The following is a 20,969-nucleotide window of genomic DNA, read 5'->3' on the forward strand; positions in this document are numbered from 1 at the left end:
TGCTACATAGTTTGGAACAAGCAGCGGTTATCCATCCCACCTTGGATCTTTCAGAGCTTGACCCGGGTAAAACTGTGGTTGATGACCAATTAAGGGGGGATTAATTCAAACTCTTTATGGAATGTAGTATTTACTTGCCTGACAAACGTACTTGACACTTTGAACCTTTTATTCATGCTTATCTAGCGCTTTCAAACTCTTTGATGCATATTGTTTTTTGTATCTCTAAAGAGTTTATTTTCATCTTTACAAATGCATGCACCAAAGTTTTGCTACTTAACTTAACCCATTCTTTTATCATAACACAATTAATATAACAGGGTTTTGCTAGCATAAGTGTGGGAAGTAATAACTTTGTTTTTCTTGATAGAAAATCTAACCTTCGTGGTTAAGACAGCCTTTCACTTCAACTTGATACGCACCCTCCTTTTATCTGGACATTCACTACATAACTTCATTTCGCAAGTTAGATAAAGGGCATGACACCTTGAGCTGAGATGCTTTACAATGTGAATTCAATATTTGTTCCACGATATTCCACCTCACAAGGCACCTGCTTGGATATTTGCACCTACTCTAAGCTCGGTCGTCATAATGTGCACTATCTCGAATGATTCTTCTATTTAACAAATACTTATCGTAGGGCGCTTATACCTGGGTAGTGGTGCTTACATGAGTTAAGTCGTCTTACCATGCACCAAATCAAATAATTCATCCAATCTATTTAACTCGCAGGGCGCCTATACTCAGGTAGTCGTACTTATGCCGATCTAGGTCGTCTTATTGTACACCAAATCAAATAATTCATCCATATCACTTCAACTCGTAGGGCGCCTATACTCGGGTAGTCATACTTACGTCGAGCTAAGTTGTCTTACTGTACACAAAATTAAATAATTCATCCATATCACTTCAACTCTCAAGGTGCCTATACTCAGGTAGTTGTACTTATGTCGAGCTAGGTTGTCTTACCATACACCATATCAAGTAATTCATCACCAAAAATACATTCATCTGACAGGGCGCTTATACTTGGGTAGTCGTGCCTACATCGAGCTAAGTCTATCGATCAAGTGTGATCATGTGCTTTGAAGAATCCAAATCCAAGGTGTTTGATGAAAGGCTGGTGTTGCTACTGTGTTTGGGTGGGATCTGGGTAGAATAGAATGTGATCCACTCCTTTGTTGAATCTAAAACTGATGTGATTTAAAACCTTGTTGAAGTCAAGTGTTTTTACAACTAAGTGAAAAACAACCTGCTGTTTTGTCGAATCAACCGGTTGTTTTACTCTTAGGAGTTTTGAAAAGGTTCAAAACTGTTTTGGTTTAGTTGACTTAACTGTCAAGCCAAACAATCGGTTGTTTCGTGGTTTCAACAGATTGTTTCTTTGAAAATCCTAATAGAAATCAGTTTTGAATGGTGAATGCTTTAAATGTTTTCCAACTGAATACGCTCCTTCATTAATTTCTTTGACCAATCTTTGGAAAATATAAATGGTTTGTTTATGTTTTCAAATATGTAAGAAACAATTTTGAGTTTTTCAGTTTGACAGTTTTGATTCTAAGATTTCAAGATTCACATCATGCTTTGGGTTTTCAAAGAGAGTGGAATAGGATTGCAAATTGTATTCAATTCAGATTGTACTGTGATTAGGTGTAATCCTTTCTAAACCTATTGTATTTCTGGTGTTGTGTTGCCGAAGATTAATGTGTGTTCTTGAGGTGTTCAAGATCAATACTCTTGGTGTGTTTTGCCAAAGGTAGTGTGTTTCTTGAAGGGTTCAATGTCACTACTTTGGTGGTTTGTGTTTTGTAATCTGGTTTGATTGCTTAGTGGATTTACCCAGTGGTATTCTGGGGACTGGATGTAGCTCTTGGCTTAAGAGTGAACATTATAAATTGTTGGTGTATTTCTCTCTTACCCTGAACTAATTTAACTTTTGTTTTAAGCTTTGCTGATATAAACAACCAATTGTTTCGAAGAAACAATCGATTTTTTTTTTCTGTTGCTTTGCTGTATAATTGCTTAAATTCTTGGCTAACTTGATTCCCATTCTGGATTCACACAAAAAAATTTGTTAAACCTGAAAAAGTTTTCAAAAACCTCTCTTAAACAATTCACCCCCCTCTCGTTTAAGGCCATATATTCTAACAATTGGCATCAAGAGCGTGGTACGTGAAAAATATTCAAGTTTGCATACTTTGGATGTGGTGAGCAGGGACATACTAAAGCTAAATGTCTAAACAAAGAGAAGAAAGGAAAATCAAGAAAAGCTTGCAATGATGACTCATCAAGCTCCTCTTCAAGTAAAGTTGAAAAAGCCAATCTATGTTTGATGGCTAAAAAGGAAGACGATTCAAGCAGTGAAAGCAGTGTAAGTTCTTGTACCTCTTTAATTGCTGAAAACTATAGTCAATTGCTTCAAGCTTTTAAAGAAACTCATGAAAAAGCTAACCAATTGTCTCTCTTTTACAACCGCTTGAAAGGAATGAACAACTAGCTTGAAAAGAAAGTCAAAGCACTAGAAGAAGAATTGGAAAATTCAAAAACAGATTTTGAAAATCTTGAAATGCTTTACAAAAACTCTTCTTGCAAGTGTGACTCTCTTGTTTGTGAAAATTGTGAATCTCTAGAAAAGAAGGTTCAGTACCTTGTAAAAATTGTGGATAAGCTTTCAAAGGGTAAATCCAACTTTTAGAATGTCTTGGCATCTCAAAATTGTGTTTTTGGAAAAGCTGGAATGGGTTTTAACCCACAGAACAAGTTTTCAAACTCTTTTTCAAAAGTGCCAGAAAAATAACCGATTGAAAGATCGAAACAACCGGTTGTTACATGTTTTTACTGCATGAAGAAAGGTCACTCAGTTAGGTTTTGTAAAATTAGGAAATATTATGTTCCTAAAGGCATTATGAAATGGATTCCCAAAAAAATTCTGAAGTTCCTAGTGATGAATGTAAATCAAGAGGACCCACATTTGTAAGGGGACCAAATCTTTGCGCTTGAACTTGCCTTTTATAGCTTTGGTACCTGGACAGTGGTTGTTCCAAACACACGACTGAAGATAAATCTAAGTTTGTGAACATCATCTTCAAACAAGAAGGGCATGTGACATATGGAGACAACAACAAAGGAAGGATTCTTGGAAGAAGCTCTATAGGAGACAAGAGTATCTTGCTAATTCATGATGTCTTGTATGTGGAAGGACTAAAACACAACCTGTTTAGCATTAGCCAACTGTGTGACAAAGGTTATCAAGTCTCTTTGAGAGAGCCAATCAGTTAGCTTCTTCATGAGTTTCATTGAAAGCTTCAAGTAGTTGGTAGTAATTGTTACCTTTGATTGATAAGGATGAGCTTACACTGCTTGATGTTGATGCTTTCAAACATAGATTTGCTTCTTCATCATCTGAAAAGAGCTGGAGGAGGATATCTCATTATCATCCCAAGCTATGTATACCTTCTTGGTTTTTCCTCTCCTTTCACTTTTAAAATCAACTTTTTCCTTGCTCTCATTATTAGGGCATTCAGCTTTGATGTGACCCTGTTCACCATAGCTGCCATAACAAGTATATTTGTTAAGATTAAAGTAATTTGGCTTCTTAGAACTGTAACTCTTTAAAGATTGGCGTTTATTCTTTTTCAAGAATTTTCTAAACTTCCTTGACAGCAAGCTCATGGTGATATGATATGATTCCACATGATATGATTCCAATAGCAAAGAAGAGATGATTCTTTGACATTCTATGGAATCAACTTGAGTTGGAGATAGCTTAGGCACTTTTAATAGAATTGGATCAATGTTCTATGTTTCAAGAACTCACCAAAACTTGCACCAAACACCAAACTCACATGGAAGACCCATTTCTTGCTAATTGAACCGATTAAAAAATGTAAAAATGCAAATGAACCGATTAAATTGCATAACAAATTAAATGAACCGATTAAAATGCTTCAAAACTGAAATGCACCGAACAAATCCAAGGAGAAAGAAGATGAACCGATTGAAACATGAAAATAAGCAAGAACACCGAATAGAAAGCAAGAAAGGAACCTAAGACATGTTTAGGAATTCAAATAGGCACGAAAATGGAATGAGAAGATGGAGAAGAAAGAGGACTTATGTGGTTGTAGTTCTTGGTTGATGAACACGCCACTTGAAGTGTGAATGCTCCAAGATAAGTGTGCAATGCCGCCACTTGAGAGAACCAAGGCACTCAAGATGAGACTAGGAAGAGGAGAAGACAAGTTCTCACTACACTCAATCACCAATTTGGGAGAGTTTTGATACTACAAATTCCAAATCTGCATTATGAAGGACCTAAGCCCTCCTTTTATAGGAGCAAGGGCTGGTCATGAAGCTTACAAAACAAGCTAACCAAAAGTCCCTTGCATGCTACTCATTTCTAGCACCTAAAGTTAGGCATCAAGAGTCACCTTCTAGAAAATTCTAAACTAATGCCTAAAGATGCTTTTACAAAAGAGGTATCTAAGGTTTCCCTCTAAGCACCTTCCTAAAAACTATATATTTAAACATTCTACATTTTATAAAAGAAACTATAAAGAGAGATATTTATTTGAAGCCCATTCTTTGAAGGCTTGTAGACTTCTTTGGCTTTAGGCTTGATCCTCTCTTTATTTTATGTCTTCTTTTAATTTTGAAAAGACTAGAAGGAAGAACTTCAAATGTGTAGGTGAATGACCTCTCCCTTCATTAATAAAAGCCTCCTTTATTTGATTCTCATCACATGGTGTCTTCATCACTATCACTGGAGTCTTGTTGCCTTTTCTGGTCGGTAGCTTTAAGTGCAATACCCTTGTTGTGTTTGTCCTCACTTTCTTGGACAACCAACCTTTTCATATCAAGCTCATGCTCCTTTAGCTTACCAAACAAGGAAGCTATTGTCATGGATGTTAAATCCTTTGACTCAAAAATACCAGTGGCCTTTGGCTACCACCTATCAAGACACTTCAAGATCTTGATGTTCAGATCCTCTTTGTCAAAGTTCTTTCCAAAGTTCATCAACTGATTCACAATGTGGGAAAATCGTTTCTGGACATCACAGATTGTCTCCACTTTCTGCATTCTTAAAAACTCATACTCTTGGATGACAACATGTTTCTCATTAATTCCTTCATGTGTGACTTCAAGGATGTCCCACACCTCCTTTACTGAAGTTCATTGTGATACCCTAAAATGTTGAAGATAGGAGCTTTGATGTTTCAAATTCAAGATGAAACTTGAAGCCTTGCTGCATTTGGTTTGAATGTAGTTTAGAGTGTTTAGAATTTATGTAAGATCAGTCTTGATTCCTACACAAAGCCTGTTTTAATCTGTTTTAAAGAACTAAGTGTTTTTCCATGCAAAGGGAAAAACAACCGATTAAAGTTTCGAGACAATCGGTTGTTTGTCACTTAGCTCGCAAAGGAGTTTTTGAAACTGTTTTTTGAATCAGTTGTGTAACTGCTGAAACCATTCAACCGGTTAAATCGTGGTTTCAACCAATTAAATGTGAGTTTTCATAACAGTATTTTGAAAACCTGTTTTAACTGATTCAGTTGTTCAAATATGCCTTTAACAGTAGTTTTTCAAAGGTTATAAATATAGCTTTCTTTCAAATGTTTCATATAGAGAAATAAACAAGTTTTAACACTCAGATTTAAGATTAAAAAGAAAGATTACAATCTGTTTGTGAAAAGAAGTTTTCCAAGTTTAGCAAGATTGCTTTTGAGCTTTGCTGTGATTCAAGAACTAATCATAGGGTTTCCGGTCTTTTGTAATCCAGGTGTTTTCTACCCTTTCTTAGTTTCTTGTAATTGTTCAAATTACATTTTGTAAACATTGTTGTAAAATCATTTAAAGTTAGTTTTATTTTGGCTTGAGGTGTGTGATGGTGCAAAGAGGGTGAGTAGGCTTTGTGGGATCCAAAGTCACCTCTTTGTGGTGTGTGTGTTTGTAATTTGTGAGTGATTACATAGTGAAATACTTAGTGGTTTGACTGAGGACTAGATGTAGCTCTGGGATTGAGTGAACCAGTATAAACCTTGTGTGTAAATCTCTCTATCTCCCCTCTTCGCAACAGGTTTTTTCGTATTTTCAACCGGTTGATATTCCTGTCTTACAAACTGCTTTTGTATCTGTAACATAAACAACCGGTTATATCGTGTTTTTAACCGATTAAAATACTGAAATTGTATTCTGAATCTTTGTTGAATTGTCTTTCTGGATTTATCTGACTTGGTTGTTAAAGTTTAATTCCTAAACATATATTTGCGAAAAGGTTTTAGAAACAATTCACCCCCCCTCTTGTTATAGCCATCTATCCTAACAATTGTTATCAAGAGCAAGGTTCTTGAAAGTTATTCAAGTTTTGATCCTAAATCTTTTTTTAATGGCTGAAAAGTTTTCTTTCAGGGAAGGTGCTTGTTTAAACAAACCACCTTTGTTATGTGGTATGAATTATGAACTGCGGTGCATAAGAATGAAATTCTTTGTTGAATCTATAGATAAGAAAATCTGGATAATGATTACAAATAGCTATCTCATGTCTATATCTGAAATTGTTTCTTTTGAAAGAGAACATCTTCATTGTGTAGCTATGAATATCGTTGTATCTGCACTTGACTCTAATGAATTGCTCAAGGTTTCAAAATGCAGTTATGCCAAAGAGATGTCGAAAACCCTTAAAGAATGGCAAAAGAATCCAAGGAGTGACTTTATGGATAAAGAAGAGTCATCTGCTGATTCAATCTCTTCTAAAAACAAGTTAGAAGTATGCCTAATGACCAAGAGAGAAAAAGAATCGAGTCAAGTAAGTACAACCTCCTCTAATAAGTGTGAAAGTTATTTTCAATTGCTTGATGCTTTCCAAAAAATTCATGAAGAAGCTAAGAGATTAACTTTTTCAAATAACCGATTGAAATGTGAAAACAAAAAGTTGAAAATGAAAATCTCAGTTTTGGAAAATGATTTGAGTAATACAAATGTTGATTTCGAAAATCTTGAACTGATTTATAAAAACTCTTGCAATTGTGATTCAAGTTGCTGTAAAAATTGTAAAACCCTTCAAGAAAAAGTTTTATATCTTGTGAAAACTATTGATAGTATTTCTAAAGGGAAATCAAATTTTGAGAATGTTGTAGCTTCTCAACAGTGTGTTTTTGGGAAATCAAGTTTGAGTTTTAACCCACAAAGCAAAAACTTTAGCTTTTCAGAATTTTTTTCAAACTTTACAAAAAATCAATCTGTTAAAAGTACGAAACAACATGTTGTTTATTGTTTCTACTGCATGAAAAAGAGTCACTCTATTAGATTCTGTAAAATAAGAAAAGTTTTTGTTCCCAAAGGTATTTTAAAATGGGTGCCTAAGCTTTTGAAGGTTCCTAAGGTTGCTACTAACACTCATGGACCCAAATTCATAAGGGGACCAAATCTTGCTTCTTAATCTTTTCTTGTAGGTATCCTTGGCAGCCAAGAATTACTTTTGTGATTGAAGAATGACTGCTAAAAGGAAAAACAACAAGAGAATTTTTTTTAATAATGAAGAATATGTTGAAACTGGCTTTCATGGATGCAGGTTCTTGTGTTAGAACTAGTGTTATGGATTGTAGAACAGTTTGTCAAATCTGCACATATGTTCTTAACAAGATATGTTCTTATCTTTCTTCTTTTCTTGGACTATCTGTCTTGAGTTCAATTTTGTGTGTCCATAAAGTGTTTCTGGTTAATATTTGTTCTATTATCATTCAAATGATGTGTGTCTTAACATGTATATGTGTTTCTCAGATTCTGGTGAAGGATTTGGGTTTTTTATGTTCTGGTTGCTGTTACAAAATTTCAATCGATTGTGTCTTCGAAACAATCGATTGTTTCTTCGAAACAATCGATTGTTTTTCCTCGGACATCTTTGTATAATGTTGTCAAGTTTGCTTATGCATGGTTAAACCTATTTTCCTTTAAATCATGCTTTTGGTCATATAGAGGAAGAAGTTTATATGTGTTTTAGTTATCTTAATAGCTTTAAAAATAATGCTCTTCTCTGATTAAATCTACAGTTGTCATAATCTGTGCACACACTAATTTGTAATATCTCTACACTGGTTTACAACACTAATTTCACTGGTTTATGTGTAACTTGTTATCCTGCTGCTATACTTGTCTTGTACATGCATAAATACTGTTTTGCAGGATCTTTTCAAAATAACAGATGCTATGTTGAAAACTGATCAAAGCAATGTTTATGGTTCAAAAACATCCACCTTACTCAAGCTCATGTCCTATGGAAAGTTAGTAGTACATGATCATTCTATGTTTTGGCTTCGTTTGGCCTCATGAGCTTCTAGAAATGTTGAGGTAAGGCAAAGGTATGAATTTTCTTAGCACTTCTTATCTTTTTGAAAGATGTTTGGCTGTTCCTTGCTGTCCCAGAATTTTAACCGGTTATTTCCTCGAAACAACCGACTATTTGCTCTCTGTCAGCACTAGGAAAATTTTCATTTAATCTCTGAGATCTTATTTGTGTTTCTATTCAAACCCAATGATATTTGTGGTCAATATTGCATTTATTTCTTGTTTGAATACAATTTACACCTACTGTATCTGCTCTTTACAATTTAGATTCCTTCAAATCTTGGAAATCAAAACTGCTTTTAAAGCTTGAAACAAGTAGGAAAACTATCAACACACTCAAGCTTGTCTCCTTCATATGGACGAAGCAACATAATCTGCACTTTACAAGTTTGCTTTCTGCACTTTCTATTTTTGTTTGACACAAACAACTTTATGGCTCTGATTTGATTCGTTTTTCAGTATTGAAAACAACCCACGTTATGCCATCTTTGACCAAGGGTTCTGACTATATTAATAAAGATTTTAACCTGTTGTTTTTCACAAACAACCTGTTGTTCTTCTTTTTCTCTGCTCTAAGTTTTCTCTGCAGTGTACCCTCACTAATTTGAGCAATGGATGGAACTCCTCCATCCACAAAAAGAATGAAAACCAGGGTTGTTAGAAGTGGGGGAAAGATGGAAGGGTGGTTCTTAGGAGAATCAGAACAAATCAACAAATTTCTACTTGAAACAAGTAGGAAAACTATCAACACACTCAAGCTTGTCTCCTTCATATGGACGAAGCAACATAATCTATCCACTGTGCGAAGTCTCCTCAAGGAGTAAAGATTGAAGAGATTCCTTGAGTTCACTGGAAACATATATCCAGATTTGGTGAAGGTATTTTACACTAATCTTCAATTTAGTGGTGACTCACTTGTGTCTCACGTGAAAGGTGTAGACATGGTCATTACAAATGATGTATGGACTGTTGTGGTTGGATTGAAGTTCTTTGGAATCAGAATCAACAGAGGAAACCTTGGAGTAGTGGAAGATTTCAACAAAATCCAGTTTTACAAAAGTTGTCTCAAGGATCCCCACTCCAAAGTGAGGAATTTTTCAGTTGGTGGGCTAAAGCTTGATGAAAGGCTCATAGCTTTCATTGTTTCTTGGATCAACACACCAAGAGGGAGCAATCACTCCACTCTTTCAGAAGAAGATTTGCTGATGATATATTGCATCATGAATAAAGTGAAGATCAATTGGATCCATACCATCAAAGAACATATGCAAAAAGCTACAAGGTTAAGTGACTTTCACTAACCTTAGGCAATTTTGATATCTAAACTACTGCACTATTTTGAGGTAGATGTTGAGGGAGAACTAGCTGAAATCATCAAGCCCTCAAGTGAGATCAACAATGGATCCCTAAGCAAAATGGGTTTTACTAAAATTGGTGGGAGATGGGTGAGCAAGGATGGTGATCAAGCTGGCCCAAGTGGAATCAATGATGAAGATGAAGTTGCTGAACCTGCTGCTACTGATTATGCTGGACCTAGCACTGATGTTGGGAGAGAAAGAATCACCTCAATGACATCCTTTGAAAGACTTATGCTCAACCGGATGGATAACTTTGCTGAACAACAAAACAATCTCTATGAGATGTGCCAAAACCGATTTCAGCAATTTGATCAGAACTTCCAGGGTCTAGATGCACATTTTTGAAATTTGGATGAACAGATTGAGGTCATACAAAACCAGATTTCAGAACTATAGTTTGGCAGGGACCATAGTCCTTCTTTTTAAAGTGTACTAGCTTTCTTTCATGAATGCTTTATCTTTGTTTCTTATGTGTTGTTGTTTATGTTGAACCAAGTGTTGTTCAATGTTTTGAAGAATCCAAATCCTTTGAAGGATGTTGAAGCCTCTGCTATGCTTGATGTTGCTGTGCTGGTTTAAGCTTTGTTCTGGGGTAGTTTATATGTTGTAATCCACCCTGTGATTAAATCTAAAGCATTAGCATTCTCAATCTTTGTGAAAGTAAAATGTTTTCAAACTAAGTTAAAACAACCGATTGTTTTGTCGAAACAACCGATTGTTTATACTTAGGTGTTTTGAGAAAAAGATTGAAAACTGTTTTGAATGGTTGAACTGTTAAGTACCAAAACAACCGATTGATTCGAGGAAACAACCGATTGTTTGTTTTGGGACCATAACAGAAAAACTGTTTTCTTTGACTGAGCTTTAAATGATTTAACTGCTTACACTCCAGTCATTAAATGTTTTGACCAATCTTTTAATGCAATTTAAGAGTTTGTTAAGATTTGATAACAAACTACATCTTTAAATATATTCAGAAAAACAGATTTAAGAATTAAGAATCTTTGAGAAAGTTTTTCTAAGAGAGTTTTTCAAAGTGCTGAGATTGCTAAGTGTTTGTGATTGATCAAAGTGCTGGAATAGGATTCTGCTTGTATTGATTTCAGATTATCTTTTATAACAAGTGTAATCCTTGTACTCTGTTGAACAATTTCGTTTCTGTGTTTACTGAGATTGGCTGTGTGTTCTTGAGGTGTTCAAGATCAGCAATCTTAGTGTTGGCCAAGGAGAGTGTGTTTCTTGAGGTGTTCAAGGTCATTCTCTTGGTTGTTGTGTAAGTGATCAAGTGGTGATTGCTTAGTGGATATCCTCAGGGTTTCTGAGAAGACTAGATGTAGCTCTGGATTTGGAGTGAACCAGTATAAACAACTATGTACAATTTCTCTATCCCTATCTCTTTAAATCCAGTTTCGTTAATTAATAACTGGTATAAACAACCGATTGTTTTGGTAAAACAACTGATTGTTTTTCCAGTATTGTGCTTTTGCTTTATGTTTTGAAAAACTAAATTCTTAATCAAGGTTTTCTTGAAGTATTTTTCATTCTAAGCTTAAAAGTTTACTAAAATCTTTCTTAAACAATTCACTCTCCCTCTCGTTTAAGGCCATATATTCTAACAGTTTAATCCTTCCTTTTGTCTATTTGATAGGACAAATACGGGGAGAATTAGTTGGTGCTTTAGGATGTAATCATTTATAATCTGCACCTTTAATTGCTTTTAATCACTGCATTAGATGGAAGCTTGTTTGTTACTCTGATAAATTTAATCGGTTAATCCTGCGCTTTAATTGGTTGTTCTTCTACTGTTGCACCTATGGTTTGTTTTTCACTCTGGTTTGGTTGTGAAAACTATTTTATGGTGCTCTAACCTTTGGCAAAGAATATTCTGTGTTTTTCTGCTTCTATCTGTGACTGCAGGTGATGATTAAATTCTAAACACAACTCCTCAAAGCAACCAAGGATTTGTCTCCATCAAATAGGGGGAAATTGTTGAAGATAGGAGCTTTAATGTTTCAAATTCAAGATGAAGCTTGAAGCCTTGCTGCTTTTGGTTTGGATGTAGTTTACAGTGTTTAGAATTTATGTAAGATCAGTCTTGATTCCTACACAAAGCCTGTTTTAATATGTTTTAAAGAACTAAGTGCTTTTCCATGCAAAGGGAAAAACAATCGATTAAAGTTTCGAGACAATCGGTTGTTTGTCACTTAGCTCGCAAAGGACTTTTTGAAACCTTTTTTTTTTAATCAGTTGTGTAACTGCTGAAACCATTCAACCGGTTAAATCGTGGTTTCAACCGATTAAATGTGAGTTTTCATAACAGTATTTTGAAAACCTGTTTTAACTGATTCAGTTGTTCAATTCTGCCTTTAACGGTAGTTTTTCAAAGATTATAAATATAGCCTTCTTTCAAATGTTTCATATAGAGAAATAGACAAGTTTTAACACTCAGTTTTGAGATTAAAAAGAAAGATTACAATCTGTTTGTGAAAAGAAGTTTTCCAAGTTTAGCAAGATTGCTTTTGAGCTTTGCTGTGATTCAAGAACTGATCATAGGGTTTCTGGTCTTTTGTAATCCAGAGTTTTCTACCCTTTCTTAGTTTCTTATTATTGTTCAAATTACATTCTGTAAAACGTTGTTGTAAAATCCTTTAAAGTCAGCGTGATTCTGGCTTGAGGTGTGTGCTGGTGAAAAGAGGGTGAGTAGGCTTTGTGGGATTCAAAGTCACCTCTTTGTGGTGTGTGTGTTTGTAATCTGTGATTGATTACATAGTGAAATACTCAGTGGTTTGACTGAGGACTAGATGTAGCTTTGGGATGGAGTGAACAAGTATAAATCTTGTGTGTAAATCTCTCTATATCTTCTCTTCATAACTGTTTGATATGTTGTCATAAACAACAAGTTATTTCGTATTTTCAACCGGTAGATATTCCTGCCTTACAATCTGTTTTTGTATTTGTAACATAAACAATCGGTTATATCGTGTTTTTAACCGATTAAAATACTGAAACTGTTTTCTGAATCTTTGTTGAAGATACAATGGGACCCCGTGAGGGGCCCGAGGAAGGAGGATGAGGCGTCCCCAAGAAGAAAAGGCGTCGCCAAAGGGAGGCGTCACCAAGATGAGGCGTCGCCAGTAGAGGGGCGTCACTAGGATAAGGCGCTGATGGCGTCGCCAGTATAAGGCGCTAACGGCGTCGCCCCCCGATACCCACGGGTAGGAAAGACTGTGGAGGGGACGAAATCACCAGAAGCCAAGTTATGGAGAAGAGAAAGATGGCTTTAAGGCCGTAGTTATAATACTAATAAAGGTGGCTTCAAGGCCATAGTTCCAGTACCAGTGGGGGGTATCCTGACTCGTGAAGCCCACGCCACCTCAGGGTGATCCCTGGGATAGTTACGACCCAAGAGAGGGTCATGCCCAGGGACGAACCAGGTGCGTGGTGCGAGAGGAAGGTAGATACACTCCCAGGGTGAGTGACTGAAACCTGGGGAGCATGAGTTGGCACCCAGAATATCACCCCCTGCGCCAGCGGCACTTCGAGAAGGGGGGAACTCACGCGACAGAATGTCCCTAAGATTGGGATACGGCGCCGTGAGGCCCTCCACGTGTGATAGTAATCAAGTCAGCGAGAAGGTAGTAATCAAGTCAGCGAGAAGGTAGCAAAGGCAGTAAATGAGGGAACATTAATGTTTCCTCATCAGGTATGTTTTTATTCCAGTTAACGTTTCAAATGCTTTAAAAACACTTTAAATGCCTCCATTAAAGGTTTTAAGGAAACGTGTTAAATGCGCCTTAAAGCGCCTTAAATGCACTTTAAGAAGTGTTTAATGCAGGGTGGCATTAAAAGGGTTTTTGAACGTTCGAAGCGTGGATCGGACCTTTGGCAAATTTTCCCCAGAGACACTCTAGTTGCTTGCTCGAGCCCTCAGGCTACGCACAAGGGACTAGAGAAGGATTGTTTGCCAGAACCAGAAAACAACACACAATATACAGTTCTTTACCACCTTCAGAGCGTCTTTCACGGTGCTCTGATACAAAGGTGCAGAGTTTTGGTGTTTCTTGTTAGCTAACTTGAGCGTCGGAGTGCAAACGGACGCTAGGGCGCCCATTTGTTCACTTCTTTGCAGGTGTTCGCAGATTACCAGAAAAAGGGTGTCCCTAGCAGAAGGGCAAGGTCGCACAGAAAGACGTACCCAGGTCAACTGGCAGGAACATGTCTTTTTGCGAAAAGGTTTTAGAAACAATTCACCCCCCCCCCTTTTGTTTTAGCCATCTATCCTAACATGAAAAACCCATCACAACTCAAAGCAGAGGTTATAATATTTTTAACAATCCAATCAAATTTTGCTTTCTTGCTTTCATCCTTGGTCCATTCAGATGGAGGCCTATCAACTAAGACATCATCTCTTTTAACTTGAGGAATAAAAGGACCATTTTCAATTGTTTCCCAAATACCTTTATCTGTAGAATGCATAAAATCTTCAGTGGTGGTCTGCTTATGGAAGCACCATCCCCAAATGGTAGTTTATCAGCCATCAAAGAAGTTTTAAAAATAGAACTTCAATATTTTTCAATAGCCTAGCTCTTGATGCCAATTGTTAGAATTAATGGCTTAAACAAGAGGGATGAGGTGTGAATTGTTTGTCAAAGATTTTCGAAAAGATTGGGTAAGAATGAATTTTTAACAACAATCACAGAAGAAGTAATCAAGGAAGCCAATCAAACAATGTAATTGAAATTGTTTGCAGAATTTCAATCGGTTGAAACTTTGTTTCAACCGGTTGTTTATGGCAGCAGCAAAAACAAAATCAAAAGAAACAGTTTATAAGGAGTGAGAGAGAAAGATTACATAGCCAATTTATACTGGTTCACTTAACCTTTAGCTACATCTAGTTCCCAGAACAACCACTGGTTTCCACTAGTAACCAATCACAAATTACAATACACACAACCACAGAGAGGTGATCATGATACCACAAGAAGCACTCACCCTATTTGCCTACACACAACCTTAGTCAGAACACTCTCTGACCTTACAGGTTTACACACTTTCCACAAGTTTATAAAATAACAATTACAAGAATCAGAAAGGAATAGATTACATCTAAGATCAAGCCTTGAACCAATGCACAGCTACTTAGAAATTTTGCAAAACTTTGATTTGAATCTCTTCTCAAAAACAGTTTCAATCTCACTTTGTTGTGTATACTTGTTGTTTTTGAAATACAAAGAGAAGTCATATTTATAGCTCTTAAAACTGGTCGTTCTAGGAAGTCAATCATGAGCCAAAACAGTTTTAATCCAACTGAAAATAGATCCAACAGGTGTATGAAAAGTTGTTATGAAATGAGACAGTCAATCGGTTGAAATGTCGTTTTAACCGATTGGATTGGTTAGACAGTTATTTAACCAAGTCAAAAACAGTTTTGAAAACCTTCAATCAAGTTAAGTGACAAACAACCGATTATATCGTGGTTTCAACCGGTTGTTTTTCTCTTTGCTTAGAAAAACACTTTTCTCTTTTAAAATAGATTGAACCAGCTTGTGCAAGGGAATAAGATTGATCTTTACAAGAATTCTAAACACCCTAGACTAAGCTCAAACCACATGCAGCGCAGCTTTAACCTTCAACACAAATTTCAATCCTCAAAGCTTCCATGTTCTACAAAAAAATCATACAAAAATAGTTTCTGGAAATTTTGCATAAATTCTAGACTATTTGGTGTTTCTTCACTCTAGATTTCTTCTTCTTTTGTAATCCTTTCTATAGCCATTCTTAGGGTTCATTTTTTTGTTGTGTGTTATCCTTTATTCTTACCTTTAATTGTTTTTTGTCTTTTCTTTGGATTTTCATTGAAGTTTGTCACATTAATCTCTTTTTAGTTTAACTTTCCAAATTTTGCTTTTATTTCTTTTGTTCTTGGATTCCTTTGTTGGTGAAGGCTTTGGAGTTTTCAAGTTGTTGGTGTTGAGAAAAAAGAACTCTTGGGTTTCTTTTATGAGGTTCTATTTTGCATAGAGAATTTCTATCAGGGAGAGGGGGAGACAAGAGAATTCAGTGCACAAAGTTTGATATTCAACATCACAAAATTTTTAAGGGGTTTATCAAAACTGGTTCCATTTCACGTGCATTGGCAGTGTAAGTGTGTTAGGGGTCTCATAGTATCACCTTCACTTGCTGATATGAATGCAACAACAAGAACACATGATTTTTTGACATTCTTAAGGAGCAACTTGAGCTGGAATTGAAAAGGCACTTTACTTTAGAATTGGATCAATGTTCTAATTCAAGAACTCACCAAAACTTAGCACCAACCAAGACTCATATGGAAGTCCATATATTGTCAAATGGAATCAAACAACAAAGATGAAGAACACAAATTGAAAACTGGACAGAATTGAAATACTAAACTACTGAACCGAACCAAATCAAAGAAGCAAAGCTGAAAACACAAAATTAAACGGTAGAAAATGAAAGAAAACTCTAGGAATCAAACTACCGAATGGAAATTGAAGAAAAGGAAGAAGAACACTTATAGGAAGATGCTTGCTGGATTTTGAGACTTGGAAAAGCCATTCACGCCACTTGGAACCTTGATCCAAGATAAGCGATGGAGTGCCGCCACTTGAAGCTCACCATTGCACACAAGATAAGGCAAAGGAAGAAGAAGACTCAAAACTCACAATTTCTCTATAAATTTGAGTATAGTCTCTCTACTTCAAAATTCCAATCTGAATTTTACAAAGGCAAGCACCTTATTTATAGCCTAAGAGGTGCTGAAATGCAAATCCAAATGACCCTCAAATGCAATGAAATTCGGCGCCAATCTAGACAATGAAGGAAGTGTGACTTTCCTTCCTAGTTTGGCACCTCCTAATCTCCTATCTACACTCCCCCCTAGACTCCCTTACCACTTACACCTTTTTATTACATCCACACCCCTATTCTACAAAAGAAATAAGAAGAGCCATCTTATTATACTCTTGTCCCAAAGCTCTTGCCATGCTCTTAGTAATTCGTTGGGCTTGGACCCCTTGTTGGGCTTGGGCCCCTTGTTGGGCTTGGGCTTCATGGGCTTGAGCCTCCTCTACTTGGTTTCCATCATACTCCCCGGGTTGGAGAGAATTCGTCCACGAATTTGGGAAACCTGCAGCAAAAGGAGTGAGATCAGTAATATTGAAAGAATTACTGATCTATTAACCCAAGCCCTTGGATTCCCGGAAATAAAGCATCTCAATAATTGACCCAAAGTTCTATTAACCACTTCAGTTTGACCATCAGTTTGGGGGTGGCAAGTAGTAGAAAACAGAAGTTTGGTGCCAAGTTTCCCCCATAAGGTCCTCCAAAAGTGACTTAAGAACTTAGAATCCCTATCAGATACTATACTTCTAGGTAGTCCATGCAAACGAACAACTTCCTTGAAGAAGAGATTTGCAATATGGCATGCATCATCCACTTTGTGGCATGGAATAAAATGAGCCATTTTAGAAAAACGGTCCACTACCACAAAGATGGAATCCTTACCTTTCGATGTCTTGGGTAGTCCTAAAATAAAATCCATAGAAATATCAACCCAAGGCATTGTAGGGATAGGAAGAGGGGTATATAAACCATGGGGTTGGACCTTAGATTTAGCCTTCCTACATGTTATACATCTATCACAGAAGGTATGTACGGATTTGCGCATGTGAGGCCAAAAGAAATGTTCATGCAAAGTTTCTAAGGTCTTAGCTACCCCAAAATGTCCCATAAGCCCACCCTCATGAGCCTCTCTAACAAGAGATTGTCTTATGGATCCTTGGGGAACACAAAGTCTTTTTCCTTTGAAAAGAAAACCATTATGTAAGAAAATGTCATTGTGACCTCCCTTGGAACACTCTTGATAGATTAGAGAGAAATCTAAGTCATCATGATAACGTTCCTTTATGTGATCAAATCCTAAATATTGAACATTCAAAACATTTAACAAGGTATATCTTCTTGAAAGAGCATCGGCCACCACATTAATTTTACCTTGTTTATGTTTGATCATGTACCGTCCCGTATCCGGGCGTTGACTAAGTCAGAGTCAAAGTCAACGGCTGTGGAGTCAAAGTCAACGTGAGGCGTCGCCTAGGTGGAGAGACACCAAGAGGAAGCGTCGCCAGATCAAACAGTGCTAAAGCAAGGCAATCACGGTGTGGTTCCCCGATACCCATGGGTAGGAAAGACCATGAAGGGAGCGACGCCGTGGGAAGGCCTCAGGTCCCAATAGCACGGGGCAGCGATAAAGAGAAGGAAAAGGTGGCTTCAAGGCCATAGTAATAGTACCTGTGTAGGGCAGCCCGACTCGTGAAGTGCTCCTCCCGCCCCAGAGACGCTTGTGGGGCAGATACGACTCAAGAGGAAAGTCACGCCCAGGGCAACCGGGTGCAGAGTACAAAAGGAAGGCAGATACGCTCTCGAAGTAAGTGACTAGATACTTGGGTGCATGAGTTGGCACCCAAAAAGTCACCCCTAGCGCAGTAGCACTCCCAAGCAGGAGGACTCACACGTAGAGACGTCCCCAGATGGGCAGAAACGCCCCCAGATGGGGTCATGGCGTCGTGAGGCCCTCCACGTGTACGACAGCCATGCCAGAATAGAAACACCCTTTAGTAAGGTGCCAGGTAATTAAAAGTCATTCAATACAGTTTCCCTTTCGAGCATTCAGGTACTATAATGGCTCCCGAGCGTTTCAACGTCTTAAATGCGCTACGTTTTCTAATTAAGCGCTTTAATGAGTGTGTTACGTTTGTGATTAAAAGCGCTTTAAGGCGCTTTAAATGCTCGGATAGTTTAAATAGCGCAGAGAATGTTGGAAAGAGGGTTCGAACTTTCTGCAAATTTACCAGAGCTCTCTAGTTGCTTGCTCGTGCTTCATTGGTTACGAACAAGGGACTGGGGAATATTTTTGCCTGAGAGAGAGAACACGGATACACAGTACACAGTTATTTCTTACCACCTTCAGAGTGCCATACGCGGTGCTCAAAGACGGAGGTGAACAGTTTTGGTCTTTCTTGCTGGCTGACTTGAGCGTCGGAGTGCAAACGGCCGCTAGGGCGCCCCTTTGTCCTCTTTTTTGCAGGAATCCACAGGCAATCAGTGGGAAGGAGTCCCTAGTTGACGGTTGAGGTTGCGCACGAAGACGTCCCGGTCAACCGGACGGAACATTTGGCGCCCACCGTGGGGCCGATATAAAACATCAGTCCCATCACAAGTTCGAGGAAATCTACCAAGTTACAGTAACGTTGAAGGAGGTTGGAGTGACAATGGCCCCCACCAGACGAAGCACAGCACGCGCAGCCCCAGCAGAACTATCCATGCAGCAGGTCCTGGAGATAATAAGGGGGCTGCAGCAGGACATGGCGGATTCGAAAATGGAACAGGAACGCATGCAGGCAGACCTTGACGCCTCGCATGAGCGGAACGAAGAGCTCCACCGTGTGAATGAGGAGTTGCGCCAGGGCCTGAGAAATGATCGGAGGCGGCCTGGACATGACGAGATGGAAAACCATTCCCCACCAAGGGAGTTTTCCACTCCTTTCTCGCAGGAGATCCTAGACGCTGCGATCCCGAACACGTTTGCGGGACCCAAGGTGATCTTCACCGGGATGGAGGACCCAGAGACGCACCTTGCTGCATTTCACACATAGATGGTCCTGATAGGCGGTTCTGATGCTGCCAAGTGCAAGCTCTTCATGAGCACCCTGACCGGGATGGCTATGGACTAGTTCATTAGCCTCCCAGAGGGTCATATCACATCTTTCCGCCAATTGTCGCGATTGTTCAGGGAACAATACTAAGCCAACAAGCCGCCGGTCTCCTACGATCTGTTTGACGTGAAGCAGTATCAGGGGGAGACCCTGAAGGAGTATATCAATCGCTTCGGGGCCCAAGTCGTGAAGGTTGGTACGACAGAGGAGCCTATGATCGTGTACACATTTGTGAAAGGCGTATGCCCCGGCCCCTTTGGAGAATCCATCATCCGCAACCGCCCTAGGACTTTCGCTGAACTACGGCGTAGGGCAGTAGAGCATATTGCTTCTGAAGGGGAGGTATGTGTGAAGCGCACCAGCTCCGTGCCCTCACGCCCAAGGGGACCGGCGCGAGTTCAACCCGTCAGGGTCAATGAGACCACGACGGGAAGAAAGAAGCCGGAGGCGAGACGCCCCTACGAGGCCTGAAAGCCCCAGCCCCGGGGCCCAGCAGGAGGCGATCGCCCGGCCAGAGAAAGAGCGAGGCCGGCGAGGTACAACTTCGTGGTTGAGTTGAAGGATTTAATCGCCGTGCCTAACATAGCTGAGAGGCTGAGGCGACCGGCGAAGACCGACAAGGTGTTAGGGCCCCGTAAAGACTCTTGGTGCGAGTTCCACGAGGCTTTCGGGCACCACATTGATAATTGCTTGTCGTTGGGCTACCAGCTAGATGAGCTGGTGAGGACTGGGTTTTTGAAGGACTATGTCGCAGATCCCACAACGACCGCCACCTTGCCGCCGCCGGCAGAAGAACCAGCACACGAGATGCCTGTGCTTGGTGAGGTCCACACCATTGCTGGAGGTTTTTCCGGCGGGGGACCCACCGCCTCCTAGCAGAAGAAATACGCGAGGGGGGTGAATTCGATTGAAGAGAGGCTCTCTGGGGAGCCGTGGGAGTCGGATATCGTGTTCACGAGAAGAGACCTCCGAGATGTGGTACCCCACGATAACGACCCCGTTGTCATCTCAGTCGTCACAGCCGGAAGGAAGGTGCACAAAGTGCTTGTCGACCAAGGAAGTTCGGCAGACGTCATGTTTCTGTCGACCTTTAACAAGTTACGGCTGTCCCCCGATTTGTTGAGTCCCTATACGGGGTGCCTGTATGGGTTCGGGGATAACCAGGTGGAAGTCCGGGGGTACCTGGAGTTGAGGACTACGTTCACAGACGGAGAGGCCTCCCGTACCGAAAGCATCCGGTACCTAGTCGTGAACGCCAACTCCGCCTACAATATTTTGCTGGGCAGACCGGCGTTAAACCGTCTGAACGCGGTGTCCTCCACACGCCACATGAAGATGAAGCTGCCGGACCTCAATGGCCAGGTGATAGTCATCAGGTCAGACCAGGAGGAGGCAAGGAAATGCTATGAAAACAGCCTGAAAACGAAGAGAGGCGTGTTCATGGTGTATGAACGTCCGCCGAGCGCGGACACGACGATGATTGAGGCGACGCCCGCTGGGTCGACGCCTGAAGAGGCCATAGCGAAGA

The sequence above is a fragment of the Phaseolus vulgaris genome, chromosome 11, assembly GCF_051622355.1.
Source record: "Phaseolus vulgaris cultivar YP4 chromosome 11, ASM5162235v1, whole genome shotgun sequence".
NCBI classification, from domain to species: Eukaryota; Viridiplantae; Streptophyta; class Magnoliopsida; order Fabales; family Fabaceae; genus Phaseolus; species Phaseolus vulgaris.